The sequence below is a fragment of the Capsicum annuum genome, chromosome 7 (genome assembly GCF_002878395.1).
Source record: "Capsicum annuum cultivar UCD-10X-F1 chromosome 7, UCD10Xv1.1, whole genome shotgun sequence".
Taxonomy (NCBI): domain Eukaryota; kingdom Viridiplantae; phylum Streptophyta; class Magnoliopsida; order Solanales; family Solanaceae; genus Capsicum; species Capsicum annuum.
The window spans coordinates 177,323,661-177,334,110 of NC_061117.1; the positions used below are offsets into that span (position 1 = coordinate 177,323,661).

The window sequence follows — 10,450 nt, forward strand, 5'->3', positions numbered from 1 at the left end:
TGATAGGTGCTATATCATACTGAAAGATAAAATATCAAAATTTACTAGAATGGGGTCCTAACCGAATAAATAAGGCATATTATATATATATATATATATATATATATTTATATCAAATGGTATGCAAATACAAGTAATTATCCAAAACTAGCATAATAGTACACAATTTCAGTAAATAAGCTCAATTTAAAGGTAGAGTAAGCCTAACCTACCTGTATATGAAAGATAAAATATCTTTCTGCGAAGCCTCCGAATAGTGCTACTAGAACCCGAACATGAATATATTGATATGGATAATTATTTTCCTTTTGAGGATCAAATATAATATAAAAGTGTATTTTTTTTAGAAGGTAGAGAATTAAAAGTGCCAAAAATTTGTAAGCATTTCTTTAAGAAAAAGTAATATATAGTAAGTACATACTATATATTTTCTAAAGTGTAAATTTCATAAAACAAAATATTTGTAAAGATAGATATTCCCTTATTATATTAGAGGGAGTTGGGCCAAGCATAGGCCTCTCCGTCGACATATCTGTGTCACTACATAAGGGGCATTTTGATTATTTCGTTGGTTATCTGAGTAATCTTGCTTTGCATATGACGCGTGCACTGCAACTTTTGTTGCCTTTCTCTCTTCACCTTCGTTTCTTTATTCATTGCTTATCTGAATAGATTTTGATTGGAATTACACAGGTCAGTGCTGATTTTTTGGTCGCATGGTCGTTGTTTTCTGTGGGATTTTCTCAGCTGCAATTGTAACAATTTTTTCCTCCACCTTCTTATTCTTTATATTTTTTCCTTGATTTGTGTTTCTTTGTACATCATCTTATATGTTTCATAGCAGTTATAATTTTTAGCTAGAAAGTTATTTGTTTTGAAGGTGTTGACAAAATTCTACAATGAGTCAGGCTTTCTATAGAAACATATTTGATAAGAGTTATAATTTCTACACAGAAAATTTATTTGTTTTGAAGGTGTTTGAGAAAATTCTTCAATTAGCATAGAATTTCTAGTATTGTTATTGCTGCAGTTGTTGTTGTGTGACGATTGAGGTGTCTAGAGTTAATAGGGTAGAAAAGCTATGCCCATAGCTTGGCGAACCAACCTAGAAGGTCTTATTTGTATAGCAACTGTGGTTCTAAAAAAAGGGGTTAAACGATCTGTCAGCTTAATGCATATGCCCACCAAATTAATACTATGAAATTTTGATCTTGGAGAAACAAATGGACTATTAGGAGTTTTCTGTAACAAAATTGTGTTATTTAGATGTTTATATTGTTTACGTGCCTGGATGTTTTAGTTTTTGATTTCACCGCTTGAGTGTTTTCGTATTCGATTTCATCGCTTGAGTGTTTTCGTATTAAACAAATATTTTTGCTATAACTGCCGCTGAATTTTAACATTTGTACTCTACCTTACAGTCTTGGTAAAGAAATTCCCAACCTCAGAAGTTTCTGACTCAACAGTTTCTGTGAGTTATCCTCGGTGATGATTTTTATTGTTTCGTTGACTGCATATAGTTGTTTTGGATTCCTTACTTATGGAAGTTGGTTACTTTATTATCCATTGTTTCGACTCTCAGCGTAAGTTTATTATATGTATATATTTAAATGCTTGTTTCGAATCAAAAGTAATAGACTCAGCCACTAAGTTGGTTCATAGCCCGCCCTAAATCTGCCTCCGATTACTCCCTTCCAACCTTCTTGAAACTTAAAACAATTTCTATCCTATATTGTAATTTGTTCAGTGTTAATGAAAAAGAGAATCTTGGCTATCTGGTTTCTTATGAAATAATACAGGAGTGCAATCTTAAATCTTTAGGAAATCATTTCCTTCTTCAAATGAATTTACTCCATGGAGTTTGATTGCATCTCACATAATACAACACTTTCAGACCTTGTTGTTATAGAGAACCTTAATTTTATCTTTATAGATAAATATTATTTTGTAATGAAACATGCTTAAATATAGATTAATACATATAGGAAATTCTTGAGTTATTCAGGATTAAGAAATATGTGTTATTGTTCTAAATGAATTTGCTAAACATTGTGTTTTGTTGTATTAAATATTAAAATAATAGAAGTAGGCCAGACCTTAATGGATTTATGTGTTGTTGCTATCTGATTATGATGGCTTCCAAGGTTTAAAACAAGAAGAAAAATAATGTACAATTTCCCTTTATTGTTATCATGTGTCTTTTGTCTAATAGTACATTAACCTCATTGATTGGTTGTAGGTCGAATGTGAGTACCTCCCTCTGTATAATAACTATGGAATTGGTCTTCCCACATGGAGTCCTCTCGCTTCAGATGTACTAATTGAAAATTTTAGTGTAAGAAACATTCCACCAGACAGTCGATTTGCATTGAAAAATTACAAGGTAAAACCCTGAATTCGAAGGAATTGAGAGCGTTGAAGATAGCGAAGTAGAAGGAAGGAAAGAGAGAAAAATCCTTATATGAAGGCTATACAATTCATGAGCTAGGTGCTCATGTTTGAAGAGCACATAATAAGAAACTTCCTTAGTATTTAGAGAGAAATATCAATGTTAAGTTCTCTCATGTTGCTGAGCTTGGAAAAATTAGGGAGGAGCTAGAGGAAATTGGTAAGTTCTTCACCCATGAGATACCAGATTAGATATATGCATATACTGATTTTTATGTGTCTTTTTTAATATGGATTCCAATTTAAATTTGTTATTTGATCCATATTTTCTTTAAATAGGAAGTTCTTTTCTTTCTAAATTTGATCAACATGAACTAAGCCACATTAATTTCTCTTGACTTGTTCATTATTTGTTCTGCCAACTAGTGTATTCCTGCATTATACTAGCATTTTCTTATGAAATCACATATTTAAGTGGATTAAATAGATAAAAAGTTACAGGATTTTCCACTGATATTCCAACATTAGCAGGTTCAAGCTTTTGTATATATATATATATAGAGAGAGAGAGAGAGAGAAAGATGATAGTAGATAGATAGATTCTCCTACTTTAGTAAATTTTCTTGTCGATATTTCTTTGGTTATTTTTATTTACTTGAATTTCACTTTTCTGTGTGTGTTAACATAATCACATGCAAGAATATTACTACTTCTGACTAAATATAAATAGTATGTTTGGTATAAAGAACCTTCTTATCTGTCTGTCTCTCTCCCCTCAAAGTTCTTGATTACTTATTCTTGTTGTCAGAGATGATCTCATCGAATCATCATTTATCAAAACCATTGTGTTGTATACCCTGTAAATGGTCATCATAAATAACTTTGTAATTATCGTGTTATGGGTTGCTTCAGCTGTGGGTCTGTCACAAATAAATTCTCTATCTCTATAACATATTGGTAAGCTCTGCATACACTCTTTTCTCCCGAGACCTCACTTATGGGATTACTCTAAGTATATTGTTGTTGTTGTATACACATAATTTGTTGCAGGAGTCCATCGTACTAAGTTTTGACATTAACTTAGTTGTTGTATTAATAGAAGAACCTGCGTAGTTATCCTGCGTGCTCTATTATGGACTGTAGCTTATTCCAGCTTCATTATTATTTAGTTTTGACAATGCAGAATGTTTCCTTACTTGTAGATACAACATTATGATGACATTTAGATGTAATGAGTATCTCCAGTCTATAAATCTTAAACAAATATTTATCTAATCTTTTCTTCATTGTTCAAAAGTGCTGCTTTCTTGATACCTATTCTTTAAAAACATGTTGTGTAGAAAGTCTCAAACTCCACTGCAATTTTTTGGAAAAATGACCTTATAGGTATATCATATCTTACTACAAGAGTACTCATCATGTAAAAAACATCTGCTTCCTGAATTGTGTTGGGTTTGGCTCAGAAATCTTAGCAAAGGAAAAAAATTTATTCATGTCCTATTAATGACTTACTTAGAAGAAGATGTTGATATAAGATAGAGATATTGATGCAAGATATTGTCTTCCAGGATACGTTAATAAGAGTGCAAACATCAGTGAGCAGCAAAAACTTCAGCACAGGTGGGACAAAAGAATGCAGCAGGCAATACAGAGCAAAGTGTAGAAAGGAAAACAAATTAACTAGCTTTAATGATGTGAAGTTTTCACTTGAATTTTAGTTGCTTTCTTTAAAGTCTTTTGTAAGCGTAACTTCGTCTCTAAATTTCACATTACCTCGATCAATACAATTAGCGATACATTTAAGTTTCACTACCAACTCATTGGGCCCGTGCACAACATGAGCGATCTCCCACTAGTATCTATATATATCTCAATTGGTACTGTCATAATCCACTTGTATGAAATAACATACTAATACGAGTTATTAATGTCATGATGCCACCACTCATTTGGGGTAATTGTTATACAAGCTATTTAACCCACACGTTGAAGTGTGGTGGCACCACAAGGAGATTCCTATCTCATTATACATACATACATATATATATACACACACACATATTTGGGTATTACGTAGGTTTATGATAAAATAAATATAACATTTTGAATATATCATAATTAATAAAAAATTATTTTTAATAAAACTTCTATTATATAATAATAATATTTTAACTTATCTAGGTTCACTATCCCCACTTAAAATATTAATAAGTTTTAAATATATTTATAAGGTAACATAGATATATTATAACAAAAGAATATTATACAAATTAAAAATATTTTAGAAGATTAATAATTATATTTCTACCAAATGCCAATTAACATTAAATATTTCACAGTGTAATTGGTATTACAAAAATTCTCAAATAAATCGCATGCGAACCGAACTATCAATCTCAACAAGTCATAAATAACTTGGGGTAGTTATAAAAGAGTTTTAGACAGTGAAACTGTGTGAAAACAAGGTAATTAACCGTGAGTTATAGGTTGTTTGGCTCATGGTACTAAGAATATTATGTGTTGCATTCTTTTCAAGAATATATTATTTTCTTACAAAAATACCCTTCACCTTATTTAGCTTAATTATTTTTATGTGTGTATTCGTACGATTTTTTTAAGTGTTCATGTGACACCTTAAAATTTTGTCCATTTTATTTTTGATCTTTCCGTGTTCGAAACATCGATTTTAACCTGAGATGTACTTAGGGAGGTTAAAAGGTTAATCCAGGTGAGTTTCAGAATTTTTGAAGGAGGTTCGAGATTACTTTTAAATTTTGAGGCAGTGAGCCTCCGCATTTTTGGTGTGCTACGGAAGTTAGTCTCCGTAATTTTGACGTGGCATGGAGGTAGTGTGTCTCCGCAATAATTCTGTGTCACGGAGGTTCGCCTCTATGATAAGGTCGTGCCACGCTTCTATGTAAAAGTCATGCTGTCTTGTTTTATTTTCCTTAGGATGAGTGGTAATGAGGTCTTTTAACCCGTCTACGACCTTTAAACATTACATGAGACTGTTTCTATCAGTTTTCAAGAAATAAAAGCTATTATTTCACTCTCTAATATAAAATCCAAGAAAAAAAACTTAAGGGTTTGACCGTACGCTCATCTTTCGATTTTCAAGTTCCAAATTGCTCCCAAATTATGGTGTGTCTAAGGCATGTTACTCTTTTCCAAATCTTATTTTATGAAAAACATATGTTTTAAATAGATTTATTGTATGGAATTGAATGTGGGTTTTGTTATGGTTGAGGATTTTTGAATGGTTGATTCTTAAATTAATTTTCCATGGTTTTCATGAATTGTTCGTGCTTTGAATTAAATATTTTTTAACTAATGGGGTTCATGGGTGTGAGAATAAGGCTTAGCATTGAACGATAAGGCCGTGCCACACTGCTATGTAAAAGTCACGCTATCTTGTTTTCTTTTCCATTATGATGAGGGATAATGAGGCATTTTCACCTAAGTACGACCTTTTAACATTACATGAGCCTATTTACATCAGTTTCAAGAAACAAAAGCTATTATTTCACTCTCTAACACAAAACCCAAGAAAGGGTTTAATCGTATGTTCATCTTTTGGGTTTCAAATTTCGAATTGCTTCCAAATTCTGGTGTGTCTAAGGCATGTTACTCTTCTTCAAATCTTATTTTATGAAAAACATATGTTTTATATAGTTTAATTGTATGGTATTCAATGTGGATTTTAATATGGTTGAGGGTTTTGGAATGGTTGATTCTTAAATTATTTTTCCATGATTTTTATGAGTTGTTCATGCTTTGAATTAAATATTTTTGAACTAATGGGGTGCATGGGTGTGGGAATTGGAATGGGGGTCAAGGTTTTCCCCCAAATTAATGTTTTGGGTTTGAAATTAGTCTTGAATAATTGTGTTCCCTCTAACCACCTGTGAAATTGATTTTGAAATATGATTTGTCTCTTGGTTTGACTTACTCACCTTTACTATTGCATTGCATAAATGGGTAAATAATGAATATGAATTTTGAAGTCCTTGTTGACTATGTTTGATTTGATGAATAAAAGGGGTTAAGGCATTCCCCCAAGTTAAAGGAATTGTAATGGCATAATTATAAGTTTGCAAGCGTACGGTATGACGATACCTATGGTTTGCCGTAATGTATAATTCCGTGGTATATGAATGGGCTATGTGAAACTTGTTTTAATTGGTATTAATGAGGGTTATGTATCTAAGTCGTGAATGTGTGGGTCTTGAATGGCCCCTACTGAAAACTTATGTTTGCCGGCATGAGGGTTGGTCTTGATGACCGTGTGCATGTGTCACACTTAATATATATTTATATCTTGGATTGATGTGGGGTCGATGCATTTCTTGGTCTTCCTTGATACCTCCAGTTCGTATGACTAACATGTACTAGGGCCCTTTTGGTGGGGGGAGCCATACCTTTATAGCCCGTGGGTGCCTTTATGATGGTTGAGCTACATAGTCCAGGCTAATGTTTTACTTTCATGCTAAGCCTTATTCCCTATCCCGACATGTTATTTATATATGTATATGATGATGTGTGCATGATTTTGAATTGTATTTTGACTTAGCATTATCTTATCCTCTCCCTAAGTTGCATGCTAGTGCTTGTCCTAATAACCGTCTTCAAATGCTGTATCTCCACGCAAGGTCTGAAGGAACTTTTACTTTTCCTATGGATCAATGGCGATTTAGAGTTATTCATGTGTCATCTTAAAGTGGTGAGACTCCTTCTTCCGAAAGGCCTGTTCTTTCTTAGTTTAGTATGTCATAGGCTATTTCCTTTTAGACTCATTTTGTCCATCATCGGGGGAATGTCCCAACTTAGGTTGATGATTGGTATTGTTTAGAGGCTTTGTGAATTACTATGAATTGGGATTGTATTGGATTCCTAGTTTTATTTGAGCTATCTACTTATCCAACTTATGTTTATTGGCTTGCTCCTACTGTTTTTAGAATATATTGTGTTCTAGTTGACTAAGTGAAAATGGGGTGGTCTTCGATCCTCTGTGGACTTGGTATACGCATCATGGTCAGACCTGGTTTGGATCGTGATAGTTCAATTATGTGTCAATATATCAAATTCATACGTATTTGTCCAAATATATTTTTCTTATAAGCAAAGATCAACATAATGCATACATATGGAGCTGCCTTTTTTTTTTTACAATTGATGTAGTTACATAATTTGAAACAATAATGTGTATCAAAATTAAACAATGCCTTTGTAGTTTCTAAAATATTTAATTGCGTAAATGAACTAACTATCAATAATTAAACTCTAATTTTTTTTTTTCAAAATGAAGAATAATTTCATTAACAAAGTTGTTTGCAAGTTGATGTCAAATAGACTGTGAAACTTAAGTTGTTTGTACATGTCATCCTTCAGTTGGGTCTTTTGCTTGATGCAACCATCTAATCATTAAAGGCAGCGAAAGAGGAGCAAAAATCAAGTTGAAGAATACACCACCAAGTACTTTGTCCAAAAATAATAACCAAAAAAAAGTATGCAAAGACAAAATATATGCAAGAAAAAGGTATGAATAAAAAGAGAAAATTTGTCATTTTATGACTTTTCTCAAGGATAAATTATGTTGGGATTGTTATACCACCAAATGTAGGAAAAAACTTATCCTAGTACTATTTGTTAGTATTGGGATAAGTTATTTCAAACTTGGAAATCAAATGAGGCACAAAATTTTTTATCTCGAAACTATTATTTTATCATGGGACTACTTTTTATAGTACCTTTGATTTGAGGTGGATTTAGGCACCTCAGTGTTGTTATTCGAGCTTAATTAGTCTTTCTTTGAGGACTTCTCTTGTGCTTAATGAGTAATTCTTGGTTGAAATAATCATTTAAGTGCTATTTTATGTAAATATAATATTCAAAGTGTGTTTATAATGAATTTGGAGTCAAAACACCAAGTTAAAAATCAAGGGACAAAAATTAGTACTCTTAGCTTGAGCTATGATCTTTACTAGTTTGTTGTCTTGAATTGTATGTGTTTTGTACTCCAATGTGTGGTGTTTGATATTTTAGAAAGCTTTTTAAATTCATCATGATGGTATGTAGTTGATGTACAAGCTGGAAATCAAGTAGAAACAACACCACAAAGCATGGAGTTGAAAGACAAAAGCATGGGATAAAGCTTGGCAAAGTTGGGGGTTTTGGAGTGTTTGGCATGCCACACTGCCTAGGTTTCGCGATAAGGCCATGGAATGACCTTGTAAACTTTTTGGATGTAAATTTTCAGTGTGCCTCCACATGCTTGGTGTTCTACGCTGCCTACATGGTGCGATATTGGCGTAGCACGCCATTAGGTTGAAATCGGTAATTTTTGTCCTAGTATAAATAGGACACTTAGTTATTATATTTCATACCTTTCACGACCTTGGGACTCGAGGGAGGCTAGAGAATAATTCAATTAGGCTTTATATCTCCTTACGTTAGGTTATTTATGGATTTTTATGTGGATTATACTATTGTGATTCTTGTTTCGTCTATGAGTGGCTAAGCACTTTTCCGATGTTAAGGCCAAGAACATGAGTATTATTATTTCAAATTGATTTGGTTATGGTTGTTTATCAGTATTGGTTGTGTATTTATCCTTGTTATTTCTATTTTAAGGCTTTATGTCCCTTAGAATACATGTGAAAACTCTATTGTGAACTCCAAAGGATGAATGGTAGAGTAGAACGTGGGATGAATAGAATAGGATCGTAATCTTTAAGTAATGATGCCATGATTTTCACTTAGGATAGGAATATACTTAAGTTCCCTATTTGGTTCAAGTATGGAATGAATACAAAAGCATTTAACTTAGTTTTTGCATTTCTGCTAAATGATGTAGTTGTGGGGCTAAGTTGAATAATTGATTAGAGGTCCGGAAGGTCATAGTCATAGTATAGACCCCATGAACCAACAACCAAGATAAATAACCTAACTAATGACGTTCTATAATATAGTATGATTGTTCGCATTGTCTTGACCCTGAGTTTTCTCCATTGATTGTCCAAGAACTTTAATTTACCTTATTATTTAGTTCACGGTTACTTATAACTTACAAACTCTTGTGGTTATGTATACTTTAAATTAATCTTATTAGTGAACTAGTCTTGGATAGTTGTTAACACAAGTCTCTAAGGGATCGATACTTGACTTGTAAAAGATCATTATCTTACTTGGTAAGATCACGTACACTTGCGTGTGCGCTTGGGCACAACAAGGTTTTGGCTCCGTTGCCAGGGACTTGTAATTTGGCAACCATCATAGTTTTAGTTTTTCTTTTTGTTTTCTTTGGTGCTTTTCATTTGATCTTGGTTTCTGTACTTGCAGGAATAGGTTAATAGACACAAGCTGACAAGGGATAGGGATTTGGTTGAACCAAATCCTGAGCCTGAGTAACGCTTTCACCAATAGAGAAGAAAAGCAGTGCTTCTCTACCATATCCTACATATTCTAGAAGAACAAGACATTTCCGCTCCCATGGCTGAGGATCCACCAGCTTGTAGGACAGGTCACAAAGTGGCAATCCTACTTGCGACTAATATGACCTCCGCCATTTGAAGACCGATTCCTGGAGGTAGATTTGAATTGAAGAACAATATGGTGCAGCTGCTGCACAACATTGGACAGTTTACTGGGCTATCATATGAAGATCCATAGGTCCACTTATAAAACTTTCTGGAGATCAGTGATATATTCATCCCTATGGGTGTGTCGACTGATTATGTGAGGCTGACATTCTTCCCTTTTCACTTTTGGAGAAAGCAAAGAAGTGGTTGAATGCTGAGCCGGCAGCTTCTATCACAACATGGGATGACTTAGCCCGAAAGTTTCTTATCCGCTTCTTCCCATCTAACAACCTTACATCGGATGAGCCCTTAATGTATTGTGTTTACTAGTGCATTACTATTTGGTAGTAAATGTAGTATTTCTCCATCATTTTCACATTCAATTTGCGCCATTTACTTCTATCCTTGCACGTTTGGCATGCAATTTGTGTCATTCGCTTCCAACCTTTGTATTGCCACAATATGCAACAGTCTTACTCCCACTT

At 33.3% G+C, this 10,450-nt stretch overlaps 1 long non-coding RNA gene across 1 annotated transcript; it reads left to right on the forward strand.

Moving 5' to 3' along the window:
• The first annotated feature begins 534 nt into the window (after nucleotides 1-534).
• LOC107877190 lies at nucleotides 535-4,186 on the forward strand. The gene is made up of 4 exons (XR_001676231.2): nucleotides 535-693; nucleotides 1,422-1,471; nucleotides 2,240-2,608; nucleotides 3,957-4,186. It is a non-coding gene; the product is annotated as an uncharacterized LOC107877190 (long non-coding RNA).
• The last annotated feature ends 6,264 nt before the right edge of the window (nucleotides 4,187-10,450 follow it).